This window comes from Spermophilus citellus (genome assembly GCF_964194105.1).
Source record: "Spermophilus citellus genome assembly, chromosome: 3".
Lineage (NCBI taxonomy): Eukaryota > Metazoa > Chordata > Mammalia > Rodentia > Sciuridae > Spermophilus > Spermophilus citellus.
In genome coordinates, this window is record NC_138184.1 from 14,691,083 (window position 1) to 14,707,238 (window position 16,156).

General features: G+C 41.6%; 1 pseudogene across 1 annotated transcript; it reads right to left on the reverse strand.

Annotated features, from left to right (window-relative positions):
• Window positions 1–4,089: 4,089 nt before the first annotated feature.
• LOC308643300 (dual specificity protein phosphatase 12-like) lies at window positions 4,090–10,853 on the reverse strand (annotated as a pseudogene). Its single transcript has 3 exons — window positions 10,798–10,853; window positions 7,363–8,181; window positions 4,090–4,095 (listed from the first exon to the last, which is right to left on the reverse strand). The product of its transcript is annotated as a dual specificity protein phosphatase 12-like (transcript).
• Between the last annotated feature and the right edge of the window lie 5,303 nt (window positions 10,854–16,156).

Here is a 16,156-nt window from a genome sequence, read left to right on the forward strand (position 1 = left end):
GTGTCAGTCCTAGAGACTAATTTATGACTCAATGAGACACCCCCCCCCCTTTTTTTTTTTTTTTTGCAGTTCTGCTTGCAGTTCTGCATTTTGAACCCAAGGCCTCACACTTTCTAAGTACATCCTCTACAATTGAGGTATATCCCCAGCCCCACTTTTTTTTTTTTTTTTTTTTTTTTTTTTTTAGTATTTATTTTTTAGTTCTCGGCGGACACAACATCTTTGTTGGTATGTGGTGCTGAGGATCGAACCCGGGCCGCACGCATGCCAGGCGAGCGCGCTACCGCTTGAGCCACATTCCCAGCCCCACTTATTTTATTTTGATAAAGGGTCTCAATTGCCCAGGCTAATGTCTAGTTTGCAATCCTCCTGCCTTAGCCTCCCTGGAAACACTGAGCCAACCCTAGCCCAAAACAGGTTCTTTCTAAAGCTCAGGGACTTATCTGCCATAGCCTTGGAGATTCCTAACTTACATGAGCCATTCACCTGGCATGTAGCTGAGAGACAAGGTGTGGCATGAGTCTTCACTCAAAAACTAAAGTATATTCCTCAGTCTGTGGCTTACTTTTCTAAACAGTTAGATTCCATGTCCTGTGCATGGCCTGGATACCTAGGGGCTTGGTGGCCACAGCCCATTTGGTAGAGGAGGCCACCAAGGACACTTACTAGCCATCAGGCTCAGTGTCCTTGCAGTTAAAAGACATCAATATCAGCCAGCAGAAGATGTCTGGTGGATTAAGGAGGGAGATCAATGGCTAACTGTAGGTGACTGACCAAGCCCCAATCCTCATACTGTAATCCCCTGAAGTCATTCCTAAAATTTGCCCAACTCTAAACCTGGCAACCATGCTTCCTAAAAGCTCATAGAAGGGAACACACACACACACACACACACAAGAATGGACCAGTGATGCTCTATTCAGTACTAGAGGGGCACAACTTCAGGGAAAATTGTGGTGGGCCACCATGAGGGTCTGGCTTTTATATGGCCTTAGCAGAGCCAGGTATGGGAAGAGTTAGGTACTTTTGGTGGGCATTCTTGGTGGGAGGGGACACCAGGACAGGGAAGGAGGGCAGATAGAGGAAGAGAGGTTCCTTGGGGGCCCATTGCCCATGTCATTCATTCCAGGTTCTTAGGACATATGCATTGGAGCGATGTCATATACAATTCTGGTAGTTGTGGCTGGCTTGAGTGGCTATAGAGAGGGAATTTCAGCATCATTATGGGTGATTCCTTCCTTACGGGACTCAGGAGAATGATTTATTATGGGGCTCAGGAGAGTCACATTGTAAATGAAGTAGAATGGCTTTTGAATGTTCTTTCAAGGTGGGCTAGATAGGTCACCTTGTCAAGAAGTTGCTTCTGTATAAAGTAAACAAAACAGAGGGGAAAGGTCATTGCCAGAAAGACCAGCATTAGAGAAGTTGAAAGATGGGAGAAGCCAGGAAGTCCTGTGTTTTAAGAACTGACTAATTCTCATCTCTCTTGTTCCACTTGGTCCTGTAGTAGTTTAAACATATCCCCTATCAGTCCCAAGTGATTGACATAGAAGCTACACTTTTCCCCTAGAAAGAGGCATAGGAGATCTAGGCCCTGATGATTTTGCTGGATGACAGATGTCAGTACCAAATTGGTGACCTGTTGGATATCTTCAATAAATTGTACAATTTTTATAGTAGTAAATAGAGTTCCTAATCCTGCTGCTCCTGTGGCAATCCTAGTGGATATCTCTATCCCTATGAGTAAAGGAATAAATGGAATGGCTCTCTTGTAGCCAGTGTGTGCCTTTATCGGGATAGGCAATCTTTGATTGTTATATAAAATGTCAATTTGAGGAGTAAGGAAGACCAAGGCACAGAGGCCAATTCAATTTTTGGCAGGCAGGGGTAAATATGAGCCTTGCAAAGGAAAAATTTCTCAAAATTTGGGGGCATCAGTGTTGTGGAACTGACATAAGTGTATGACTTAATGTTATAGTTAAAGCAACGTCCCCAGGTTTCATAAATTGACTTCTAGACCACTCATATATAATCAAATCAAGCCTTTATTAAAGCACACTGGTGGCGGCTGACCAGAACATACAGCTGTTCCCCTGATTAGCCCCAAACAATTGCAAGGGCGCCCCTTATAAGCCTGAAAGCCACAAAAGGGATGTTTGGGGGTCCAGCCAACGCAAGCCAGCCAAGTAACAGAAGCGGGAAAGTGCAGTCAGGTGGTGGGACACTTAGCCAATCACAATTAGCGCAGTCACCCCAGTTCCAGAAACACAGCCCCGTTATCCTAGTTACAGAAACAATGCCCCATTAAGTAGTTCCGTGTTCTGAAGGGTTTCTATAGCAAAAGGAAAGAACAACTTGCCCCAGTCATGACCTTCTACTTGGCATGGCTGTTTTACAGAATGGAGTCACTTTGGCTTGACTATCACATTAGTTCTATTAAAAGAACTCTTGCTGGGGCTGGGGATGTGGCTCAAGCGGTAGCGCGCTCGCCTGGCATGCGTGCGGCCTGGGTTCCATCCTCAGCACCACATACAAACAAAGATGTTGTGTCCACCAAAAACTAAAAAATAAATATTAAAATTCTCTCTCTCTTTAAAAAAATAAAAGAAAAGAACTATTGCCTTTGCTTTTAAATGCCCAGGTATGGCTGTTCTGGTTATAACTGTTTTGCTAGGTGTTGAAGACCAAGCTGGTCAAATTGACCTTGTGCCTCTCTATTGTTAAGAGTCAGCTGAGTTCCACAGGGGTGACTCTTGGGAAACTTGAAAGCAGCCTCTTAGCTCGTTTAGTGCCATCTGCTAGGATGGATTAAGGTCTCCTTGATGATGTGGCTTCCTTGGAAGCATTAGGGATGTATGCCTTTTCTAATGACCTAGCTCTTTTGCAGCATGTGCACTGGTTGCACTGGGCTTTTTGTTCTCCAGGATCTCAATGATCCTCCTGATCCGGAGGTCATGTGATCCAGAGTTAGGAAGCTCTTAGAGAAGTCATCTTATCCCTTGGGTTCAAGCTGAGTCAGAGGACAAGAGCTAAATATTGGCTATTTTTCTTGGCCCTTTTATTCTTAACCTTAATCTTTAAGCCTTGGTAGTAATCATCCAGCAAGCCAGTCTCATCAGTATTAAAGTAAGAGTACTGGCCTTTACCTTTAATGACTATACTTTACAGTCATTTTACCCCTTCTATTTAGTTGGGGTCTGTATTAGGACTGGAAGTTAGCCTTATATTCTGTCTATAGATGATGGCTTAATATCTCAAATTAACTTAGATTGTTATATTGAAAGTCATACTTCTGTAAGACACTAACATATAACAGGTAAAGTTTACAAGGAAAATACAAAATGAAATTAACAGTAAAAACATTGAGTTTGTATAATAATTTTTTTTTGAGAGAGGGGAGAGAGAGAGAGAGAGAGAATTTTTTTTTAATATTTATTTTTTTTTAGTTCTCAGTGGACACAACATCTTTGTTGGTATGTGGTGCTGAGGATTGAACCCGGGCCGCACACATGCCAGGCGAGTGCGCTACCGCTTGAGCCACATCCCCAGCCCCTGAGTTTGTATAATAATTATGAACTAAGAAAAATAATTTTTATGATCTTACACCTTACTTTGCTAAATATTATATTTCTTGTTTATTACAGTAATCTTTTTTAATTCTTTTTTTTAATTTACAAGTTTTTTTTTTAGAGAGAGAATTTTTTAATATTTATTTTTTAGTTCTCGGCGGACACAACATCTTTGTTTGTATGTGGTGCTGAGGATCGAACCCGGCGCCTCCCACGTGCTAGGCGATCGCTCTACCGCTGAGCCATAATCTCAGCCCTATTACAGTAATCTCTACAACAAAAATTTATCCTTTCAACATAACTTTAAACAAGCTTAATTCTAGCCTGCTTTGAAATTATCTTAACATGGAGTAAGGAAAGAGTCAGAGTCTTAACTCAGGTGAAGTGGAATCTAGGCAAATCTTAGGTAAAGTGTTTTATTTCTGAAGCTGATCTTTGCCACTTTCTTAAATATAATTTTATGGATTTTATATATATTGTTTCCTGAGTCTGTATGAATGTTAGCTCACACAATATAACATTACATCTGAAACAGGAATCAAAAACTCAGAGAGCTTTTAACCCCCTTTTGTGGGAAAATGGCAAAATGTTTTCATGTTTCACAATATTAACCTTTAAACAGACAAGGCTCTCATTATCTTAGAAAGACATTTAAATTTCTATTCCAGTGTCAAAAGTAACATAAAATTTTACATATATCTTATTGAAAACAGGACCAATTTATAGAACATTAAATGATACAAATAAATCCCCAATAAAATTTACTATTTTTTTTAAGTCTAAAATTACCATTAAAGACAACTTTAGTTTGGAGAACACCAGCTTAATAAAATGGTCTTTTAAGCCTCTTATTTTAAAGACTAGTTTACCTGGAAGATACGAACACACAACACATTTATATACGAAGTAAACAGTAATACTACCACAATTACATTGATGTTTTTATACTAACAAATTTTAGCTTTTAAAGAAACATCTCGACTCTGTCATGTAGCATAATACGCTAAAATAATAGTTGTTTGTACAAACCCTAATTCCTTTAAGACTAGTTGCTTTAAAGAATAAAACTTAGCAGAACAGGGGGCTGGGGTTGTGGCTCAGTGGTAGAGTGCTTGCCTATGTGTGAGGCACTGGGTTCAATTCTCAGCACCGCATATAAATAAATAGACAAAATAAAGGTCTGTCAACAACTAAAAATATATTTTAAAAAAACTTAGCAGAACAGTGTTAAGAGTTAATTAATGTTTTAAGAAATCCTTATCATTTCAACACATAGATTAAACTTGGGTTTACACCAATACATTAATATTTGACCTTAGGGAAAAACCTTAAATAGCCTTAACTGATTGAGCTACTTATATATAACCAACTTAGTTACACACAACTTTTTGAAATTTACCCTTCACTTACTCAGATTATCTTTTTGCTTACTTAGACGCATTACAACGTGACCACTCAAAGACTTTCTTACCCAGAAACATTTCTTTTTTTTTGATTACATATCATAAGTTTTAATATGACAAAATATACCATAAAGTTGAGATAAGCAACAGACTGAAGAAAACAATTGCAGTATATTAGATAAAGCATTCTGTAAGAGTATGTACAGAGCTCCAACAAACCAGTAAGAAAAAGACAAAATTACAAAAAAATAGGTCAAGGATAGGGAAACAATTTACAGGAAAAAAAGTACAAATAGCTGGTAAATATATAAAGATATTGGTCCTGTGTAGTAGTCATAAAAATTCAAAATAAACACTTTAGTATTGACATTTTCACTCTAAGAATAATAAAGCTTTATCAATTTTATAATATAATACCAAGAGTATGAAGAAATGGGTAGGTGCATTCACTTAATGAAAAGCAAATTTGTATGGACATTTTGAATGATAGCCTGCAATATTTCTAATATTTTAAATGGTCACAGTTTTCAAGTCAGAAATTCTATTACCAGGTATATATTCTAGAGCAAATTCAAATATGTACACAAAAAAGTATACACAAATGTGATTTATAACCTTTTATAAAAATGTCTTTTTATCTGTAAAATTGTGGTATATATGTATAATAAGAATTATAATGCAAAAAAAAGTACATGTATAAAGGCATGAATTGCCATGAACATACTATATATACAAAGATATGAAAAATTGTATTCTGTATGTGTAATAAGAATTGTAATGCATTCCACTGTCATGTATTTAAAAGAATAAAATCAATAAAACTAAAATAAAAAATAAAAAGGAATTCATTATTGATAAATAAAAAAATGTCTTTATCTGTGTATGTTTTCCGGTTAAAGGAGCAAGCCAAAAGTACAAAAGAGAAAAAGATAATTTGGATTTCATTAAAACTAAAAAAAAAAAAAAATCCCATGTTAAATGTGTTTATGAATATGTCAAAATGAATTCTACTATTAAATATAACTATAATGCATTAATAAATATACACTAAAAAAGAAAAAAAAACTAAAAAAGTCCAACCAGTGCAAATAATACCATCAAGAACGGGAAGTGAGGGGCTGGGGTTATGGCTCAGTGGTGGAACGCTTGCCCAGCATATGTGAAGCACTGGGTTCAATCCTCAGCACCACATAAAAATAAAATAAAATAAAGGTATTATATCCATTTGCAACTGAAAAAAAAAATAAAAAAAAAAGAAAAAAAAGGGAAGTGATTGGTAATAGGTTCATCATTTTGAGGGTAATGAGAATGGTGATGGGGGCTGGGGATGTGGCTCAAGCAGTAGCGCGCTCGCCTGGCATGCTGCGGCCGGGGTTCGATCCTCAGCACCACATACCAACAAAGATGTTGTGTCCGCCGAAAACTAAAAAAGAAAAAAATATATTAAAATTCTCTCTCTCACTCTCCTCTCTCTCACCCTTTCTTAAAAAAAAAAAGAGAATGGTGATGATTGAAAAAACTCTCTAAACATACTAAAAACTATTATTACACTTTAAAAAGGTAAATTGTATGGTATATGAGTTATACCCTAATAAAGCTTTTTTTTTTTTTTTAAAGGTTACCCTGTTTTAGGGAAGGCTTTCACAAAATAGCTGTTACACAAATTCTTACAAACTTTTATAAAAACCATACATCTTTCAAATTCATTAAGATTATTACTTGGGTCTGGGTTGTAACTCAGTGGTACAAGTGTACACATAAACACAAAAATATTATAATCAGGATAACCTTTAGAATAATAAAGGAGAAATATGGCTGCCAAAGAATGTTCAGGAGTTGCACTTTTAACAGGAAGTGAAAAAGAACCTCATAGCAAACACACTAAATTGAAAAATTAGAGAAAATAGATGAACCCAACAGAGAAAAATGAAAGAAATTTTAAACCTAATTTTAAAATCCTGACTTACCCTAATTGTTACAAATTGTGTCACATATATTCTAGACAGTTTACAAAATAAATAACATTAGCTTTATATTTGGAAAAATTTAAAACAATAGCCTTAAAAGAAATCTAATAACTTAGACCAGTGGTTCTCAAATATGTTTCATTATTTCAGATCAGCTGGTGTTTAAAAATACTTCATTTGGGGGCTATGACTCAGTGGTAGAGTGCATGCTGAGCATGAACAAGGCTTAGGTTCAATTCCCAGCATCAAAAATATATAAACAACTTTATTTTTGATAGCCTTACCTACATTAGAAAGGTATAATGTTCAGAAAGAAAGGCATTAAGATGAAGTAAAACACTGGTTAAAATATGGCTAAAAATGCCAAAATGAACACAATATAAATGATACAATGAAACTATAGAAAATAAAGTGTGTTCTCACCTGCCCATCCATCACTCCCAACAAAGTGGATTCCATCCACTGTACAGGTTCAATGAAATAAGATGTACATTGAGCCTGATTCCCTGTGGCAAGCATGAAAGATGGTGTCATTCTCTTGTGGGCAAAGGCTATAGGCCTACTTCCTTCGTTATGATCCAAAATGCTAGAACTTCGAAATAAGGATCGCCTGCATTTTCTACATTTGTGGAGAACTTCATCTTTTAATCCTTGTGAAATGGTATTTGGATCAACAGCAAAGAGTTCTTGAGGTACATTTTGCAATTCTGGATACTTCTCTGTAAACTTTTGTAAGCGATACTGCTTATAAAGTGCACTCGAGGTATCCACTTCATATCCCAACCCCTCATTCATCTTAGCTTCAGGTTTGATAGTCTGTAGGTTTTCATAGGCGTTTTCAAAGGTAAGACGGTCAGTCTTCATCAAAAAGCAGTCACTATAGCAACACTTCGACTGACGCCTGCAAGGCTGAAAAAGAGACCAGGGCACCGACACCGCACCGCCCTCCAGCGGACCTGGCTACGAAGGCCACGCACCGATCCAGACGGCTGAGCCAGTCCGTCTCGGGTTTGTCCCGGGCTGGCACGAAGAGGCTCCGTAGACCTTCGAACCCAGCCCCCTCCTTGAAACCAGGTTCTGAGGCCTCCTTCAAATAATGCGGCTCTGCGACTGCCCCAGCCAGGTACAGCCCAGGCCGCAGCATCTCCCGGGCTGAGCTGAATCCCGCTCCCGCAGCCAAGGCTCGAGCCCTGCTCTGCCAACAGGGCCCAGAAACATTTCCTTTTCCTTCTATTTTCTGTACTGATATTTCCATACCTAAAACCTTCTTACATCTCTTTCCTAGCTGTTGATCCTTTTTCTTAATTTACACTCTGATATAACCCTTATGAAATTTCTAAATTTAGGCAAATTACTCGATTTTAATAAGATGAAATACTTTATGATATTTACAGTACTTTAATTGAAACACAGTTGAAAATTTTGGAACCTATGCATATAGAATTATACCTGTTAGAACTTAACTCTTAGTAACCTTGTTTTCAGTGAAGAAAACAATCTATTTTTATCTATTTTATACAGATAAAAAAATCTTAAACCTTTTTCCATTTACCAATTTATGAAAACATACATGATGTTTAAGTATATTACCCTATGGAATAAAAGAAATCAAGAGTACTTGATCTTATATTCATCAGTTTGCACTTTAACTCTGTAAATTAATCTGATGCCTCTAACAAACACATTTATGAAGATTAATCCCATTGATGTTAAATCTAATTAACTTACTTTTAACTGTAAAAACCCAAACATCAGACAAGTGTAGATAACAGTACTAGCCATCTTTTTGCTGTTAAAGAAAAAATCCTAGGAGCAATGGATATTGCATTCTAGACATTTTACAGAAATTAACATTCTACCAATTGTCTGACCACCTAGAAAAACTTGTCAATTAGTCATTTTAAAGACATTTTTACTGTCACTTGTTTACCTAATTTAAATCAGACTTTTTTTTAATCCCATGAACTAAAGGTATTTGGGTCCGTTTTTCTTTTATAACTTAATTTATGTGTGCTCATTTATCGCTGTCAGTTTTAATACCATGTACATGACATGGACATAAGGACATATGTAGACAAAACACAGTATACAGTGTGCACACATACACAAGACAGGCAAGAAACAGACCACGTAGCTGCTTAAAACCTATTAGACTGAGAGCTCACCCTTGCAAACTGGCCTCTGAACAAAGCAGAATGGAAAACAAAACAAAACAAAAAAACCTCTTGGATAAAAGAGGATCGATAAGAAAATCATTAATCTTGGTGCACAGGATCAAAAACCGAGAGCTCAAAAAATATAGAATTTGTAAAAAAAAAAAGTCCTATAAAAATATAATATGGCCATAATTAAAATAACCTACTATTACTTATGAGGGTGAGGCTCCCTCTTAATAAACAAAAAGAAAACAGAGATATGGGCACATGTGCTGAGAAAACTGGTTTTTCTTCCATGACCTCTGGCTGGGGCGCCACTCAGAATGGAGGATACTAACTAACCTTCTGAAAATTATTTTGAGGGAGGACATTTGCCAGCTAGTTGTGCCCTTAAATCTTCTTCCACGTTCCTCATAGAACCATGATTTCATATTAAGCTCCTCAATTTTAAGTGCGAGGCAAGTCTCTTAGTATTCTGGGTGATGTCTCCACTAGAGAATATAAATAATTCGGGTTCTTGGACTTGGACAGATGAAGGGTAGTTTTATTCTAATTAACTGAGACAGATTTTTTGTTTTTGTTTTTTTCCTGCCAGATGAGGGGAGTAAAAGAGAAAATGTGTCTCAGGAGAGTCTAGAGAAGGAAGTCTAATTTTAAAACGAGGGGAGCTCTATCTTGAGATTCTCTCAAGAGTTTCATAATCTGGTCATAAAAGTCTCCTCCTGCAGGGAAACTTGGTTTCTCTTGTCAACCTTATTTTGGGCGGGGATTCCTCCTGCAGTGAACAGGTAGTTTGCTAAGGAATGTGACATATCCTGTCCTCAGAGGTCAGTCAGGGGCGCAGGTAAACTGCCTCCTGGAAAAGAAATCATGTAGGGGTCAGTATTTAGCATGCTCTCTGCTCCCCACGTCCTTACCTGACTAGTGACAAAAGGTGGGCTAAAGGTGGAGTGATCCAAGGGTGGGAATGACGTGGCCCAGGGGTAGTTCAACTCCTATAACTCCCTCCCCTGAGCCACATTACCTTAGCAGCAGGGAGGGGTGGGGCAGTGAGGAAACTGTCCTGAAGGTGTAAACATTTTATCTTCTCCTGATTAGCCCCTATCTTTCTTGACCCAGTCTTTAGTTATTTAACCCTCTGGACGATGAAGCCTCTAGCTACATAGAGCTGAGAGTGAGTGACTGGGGAAAGCAGTTAGGAATGTCTGGGTCTTTTGAGGGGCCCATGGGTACTGCTTTGAGAGAAACAAAAAGACATGAGTACTAGAGTGAGATTAGTACAAGATAAATGTGGCAGCATCTGGAACCTGTCAATGAAAATCATAAAGAAGATAGAAACCATTAATCTTTCTTTTATCAGGTGATGCAAGAGCTAAGTTGTTCCTTTCACGAGGCCAGTGAGGACGAGGCCTGTATTTGGGAATGTAAATCTTTAAGGATGTGATTACATTGTCAGAGATGTTGTGGCCTCTCACAGGTCGCTGCCAGGGTTGTGTCTCCTCCCTTGGTTTGAGCCCAATCCTGGTGGGGTGGGTGTGAGTGGAGGTGACTTGTCTGGGCAGCCTGGGTCATGTGGCAGAGCCTTGGGATTTGGGGAGGGGCAGCAGGGAAGCTGGACATGCCCAAAGTGGTGTGCCCCTGCCTGGGTTAAACTATGACCCAAACATGGGCCAGCACGCTCCCCCCGACACATACAGCTCACTGTAGGTGGCACTGATGGGTGCTAGTGACCTGCAGGCAAAAGCGGGGCTGGTGCATCGCTATTCTGGGTACAGTAAATGAAGAAAAGGGCTGGGGGTCAGGACTTGATCTAGGGGGCTTATGGAGGGGGGTGTTGACAGAATTAATTGTAGGGCGGAGCAAGGTGGTCTTAATGAGGGCTTTGAGTGGAGGTTACAAGAAGCTTGGAGGTAGGGAGCCCCAGGCCATTTGCCATTTCATTGGAGGAAATTGTTTAAATCTTGGAGGATTTGGGGTTCAAAGGTCATGGAGGCATTGACTTAGGTAGCCTAATTTAAATTGTGGACAGGTTGGTGGAGAAACCCTGGGTTCCAGATGAGCACTCAGGCAATCTAAGGCAAAGTCCCATGGGAGCCCCCATTTTGAAGGTGTGACAGGGAGGCAGTTGAGACCAAGGCATTCCTTGAAGTCTCTCTCCCATCACCAGACAGAGTTCTACCAGAGAATGAGGAATGTCTTCTCTCCATCCTCAATGGTGGGGGACCCCTGGGGTCTGAAAGGGCAAAAGGCGAGGGTCTCAGGCAGTGTGCCTGCACTAGAGACTGGAAGGGATCTGACCTCTCCAAGAAATGAGAAGGCCGGTGTTGCATTCAGGAACAAAAGGGCAGAAAGTGGCCTCTGATTCAGAGGTCTCACGGAGAGAAGAAAACTGCAGTTGGAATGGGGAGGGGTAAAAAGCCACCCCAAACACCCCACTCCAGGTCAGGAAACCAAGAAAGCACACGGAAGGAAATGCAAAAAGGAAAAATGGAGGAAGAACTCATGGCCCAGTGAGGCTTTATTCAGCACCGGAGGGGCACGTCTTCAGGGGAAGTGATGGTGGGCCACTATGAGGGTCTGGCTTTTATACGGCCTTAGCAGAGCCAGGTCATGAGAGGAGCTAGTTGCTTTTGGTGGGCCCTCTTGGTGGGGAGGGCCAGGTCATGGGGGGCCGCCCAGGCAGGGAAGAAGGGCAGGTAGGGAAGAGTAAGCAGGGTTCCTCCCCCTCCCATCCCAGAGGAAGAAGGTGACTCCCTTCCTCCCTGTGTGCAGACCCCAGAGCAGGTTGACCCTAGTCGGCCTGGGCTCCGGGATTGAGCCTCCTTGGACCAACCCTGTGATTGGTCAGCTTCTGTGATGGATGAACCTGGAGGGCAGGCTGTGCCACTGTCACCCCCAGGAGGGGACTCAGGCAAGACCTTTTCTCCCAAACCCCTCAGGACACAAGGCTGAAGTCACCAGCCTCCCTGGGCTCTGCCACGGGGAAAGACAAATGGGTCAATGTCAACACTGACTGTCATAGTTCAGGTGTGGGGTGTCCCCCAAAAGCTCCCGTGTGAGACAATGAAGATTTAGAGGTGAAGTGATTGGGTTGTGAGAGCCTTAACCCAGTCAGTGAATTAATCCCCTGGTAGGGATTCGGGGAGTGGTACCTGCAGGCAGGTGGGTGTGGCCGGAGGAAATGGATGCTTGGGGGTGAGGTTTAGGGTTGACATTTTGTCCCTGTTGAGCTGAGCTCTCTCCCGGGTGCCATGTTCCCAGCTGTTTTCCACAGCCACACACTTCCACTGTGATGTTCTAAGGCACCTTGTGCCCTAAGGAACAGAGAGAGGCTAAGGAATGTCTGTGGACCGAGACCTCTGAAAATGTGATCCTGGAATAAACTTTTCCTCTAAAATTGGAAAGTGTTTTGGTCATGTAGTGGCACCCCCTCCTCCACAGATACCTTAATTAAGTTCTCCAGAGACCCTCACCATAACTGTTCTTAGAAAAGAGTTTTCAGGCTAGAGGGACTAGCTCAAGGCCTCTAGCCTGGCCTGGAGACTTCACAGGGTGTTTACGTTTGAAAGAAAAGCAGTTAGACCCTTGGGAAAGTCCTTTACAATCCAAAAGATGAGAGTGAATGGTGCAACTTAGGTTCCTTGAAAACTGGCTCTGGTGCAGGGAAGGGAGGGGAACTCTCCCTTTCCCAGGCTCTGATTTTCAGAGTCCTTGGTTTATTTTTGTATTCAGGCCTGGGTCCCGTGCCCAATACAGTAGGAAAAAACTTCTTTTATGTGGGCTTCTACAGATTGTGAACCTCTGAGTCCCCCACCCCCTACATACTGGGCACAAAGCTTTAAAAATTTCTGGACTCAGGGTTCAGAGGGACAAATTGGTTGAGGAAATGGGTAAACAATGGGGACAGAAGCAGCAGAAGACAGCTGGTGGAGTAAAAGGGAGGTCAAAAAACATGACCGCCTCCGGCTGACCAGTGGGGAATTATTAAGGGAAACCAGGACTTGTGCCCCTTAGGGAGGGAGGCTCTGATGACTTTGGCACTCAGGCCTTTGCAGGGAAAGACTTCATGTCTGCTGTTGAGAGGTCACAAGAGCTTGCCCCACACCTGTGAAAGGGCCTCCATGTGGGGGTGTGGGCAGCCAAACATCACCCTTTACCTAACCTTCTGTAGTAATGGGGTGCATTCCCCAGGGATTACTGGCAGGTAGACTTCTTCCAGATTCCTTCCCCCACGGCAAGGATATAAACACCTTCTGGGTTCTGGTGACACCTTTTCTAGGTGGATAGCAGCATATCCCACCCAACAGGTCACTAAAGCTCTGCGAAAGGAAACCATCCCTCAGTTTGGATCCCTAGGTCACTCCAGAGTGATTCTGGGGCCTCAGTCTCCAAAGTGACACATGAGGCCTCATGGGTATTGGGCACCACTTATATCTTTACACCCCATGGCTCACTCAATTGTCAGACGAAGTGGAAAGGGACAATCAATGGATTAAAAGCACCTTGGTAAAATTGTGCAAAAAAAAATCCCCAAACCCTAGTGACAGCCTTGGCCTATAGGCGGGCCTGTGAAGAATCAGAGTCACCCCAAAACTTTAAACTGAGCCACTGTGAAATACTGTAGGGGAGAAAACATTTGTGATCTCAGAACTTGTCACTGACCCTAAGATATAAGAGGTGATCATATATGTAATCAATTTGGAACAGGTGCGAAAGGCCCTTTGGAGTTCACAAGTCAAGTCCTCCCAGCTCCCGACTCCAGCCCTGCTGCTCCACAGATTCACCCAGGTGACCTTGTTCATCTATACGGCTCAGGGGATCAAATCCAGGAGCATTTTACCACTGAGCTACAACCTCGGCCCTTTTATTTCTTTACAGTCAGGGTCTCGCTAAATTGCTAGCCTGGCCACCACCTTGTGGTCCTCCTGCTTCTGCCCCTGATTGGCTGGGATTATAGGTGTGTGCAACCACCTGGCTGACTTTGTTCTTCTAAAAACTTGGAAAGAAAACTCACACACCAACTGTTACTCCCTAGATGGGAGGACTCCTTCTAGGTCCTAAACACCGTGAGGGTGTTCAGACTCCAGGGCCAGACATGATGGGCCCACTTTCCAAGGACAAAATCTGTCCCTCCTGAGGTTTACAGGACTGCTTGCCACCAGGAAAAGAGAAAAAGGAGGTGTGTTCATGTGAGCCTCTGGGAGATTATGGGTCCTTTTCAGAAGAAGCAGGGTCCTGTGTAAGCTCTGTACTACCTACTAGGAATCTTGCTCCTCTCTGCTCTAGTGGGACTTGTCCTTTTGGCTGTTGGGATTACTCCCTTCCATGAGGAACACACCCCTGGCTGGGGATTGGTTTTCTCTTGGCATTTCAGTCCTCTTATTCCTCCCCTGTGGCTGCCTGCCCCAGCTGCGGTAAAGCAATGCATATACCAGAAGGAGCCACCAGATGGCAGCATGTACACATAAATGTGCTTCTCTTGTTCCTCCCTGCCCTGCACTTTCTCATTCCTGGCAGGGTAACCCTCTTCACTTTAAACACAGCAAGAGACAACATCTTTCTTCCTAACATTAGATTTGCCATCATCAGTTCACTCTGTGGGGAGACACCAATCCAATATTAGAGGGTATTTGGGCAAACGAGATTAACATGATTCTAAATCTACATTTGGTGGCTAATGCCACCTTTCCAAACCCAAGAATTAAAGCTCACCAGTCCATGGGCTTTTTAGCCTTTGCCCAGGACCTGGTGAATTATTGTAGCTGAGTACAATTTCAACAATTTCAGATACCCAGATGTGAACCTTCAAAATCTGCCTTCATTCACATGGTATTAAATGCCTCTTGTACCTTCTTTCCCTGTGGTAAAGTTGTAGATTCCTCCTGAATCTTGGTCAAACTGCCCCAACACCCCCCTAAGTCATCATTATATAACACAATTGGCTTTTCTGAGTGTACCTGTTTCCCACTCCCTCAGCTATAAAAGCACAGGGGAGATTTGCCATCATTGCCAAAGAGTATTGAGGTCCTTCTTACAAAGAGGACTTTTTCCTGATCAAGCAAATGCACTAGTGACACCTCATAAGCTCCTAAAGATAAAATAGATGTTGATCTCAGTTTTTTCTTTACTTTTCTTTTCTTCCTTTGTTTTCTTTTTTCCCTTACTGGCAGCTTAGCCCAGGGGCACTTTCCACTGAGCTACATACACAATTTTTCATTTTCATTCCATGACTCACTAATTGCTGAGCCTCGCCCTGAACTCCTACCCAGCCTCCCAAGCTGCTAGGAGTTAATGGCATGAGTCACCACACCCAGCAGAGATGCTGGTCATGAACCCTGAATTCTGTACATATTAGGGGAATGCCTTTTTGTGTGTGTGCGAAGAGAAAAACATCTAGGTTTCTAAGAAGCAGACTGTACAGCACGTCTTTGGAAAGAGGTGACTCAAACATGGGGAGTAGGATGTATTGTCACTTCAGCAGAAAGATACAAGCTTTCACTAATGACCCTGGATACACCATCTCTATGTAACCCGGGCACCAGAGAAGAGAGGTCCAGGTCTAACAGTAGCTGGGGGAATCGCCTGAATTGGATCACTTTCTGGATCGGTGAGAGGAATGACCAGCAATGCAGTGACTGACACATCAGAAACCACGGAGACACTGCCATCAAAACTGGGCAAGACTTTAAATTGCTATCAAATCCTTGGATTCATTAGCCCAAATAGTGATAGAAAATAAGATCAGATTATTTGTTGGCTCAGGAAGGTGGATTTGGGGTCTGGCAACCATTACCTGCTGTTTTCATGTCAGCCATTCTGGACACACGGAGAAGAGTGCTGATAAGATTTTACAAAGTGATACTTGGCTTACAACTGCTTCTCCAGTACTGGGCTCTAGGGGAAACAAAGCAGCTTTCCTGCCTAACTTCACCTGCCTCTTACCATGATTAGGACTTTTGGTTGCTGTATTTCTCCTATTATTGGCCCTGATCTTCTTCTTCTCCTGGTAAAATGGGTCTCTTCTGGGGGACAGATACTCCAGATCAAGGTCATTGGGCTTT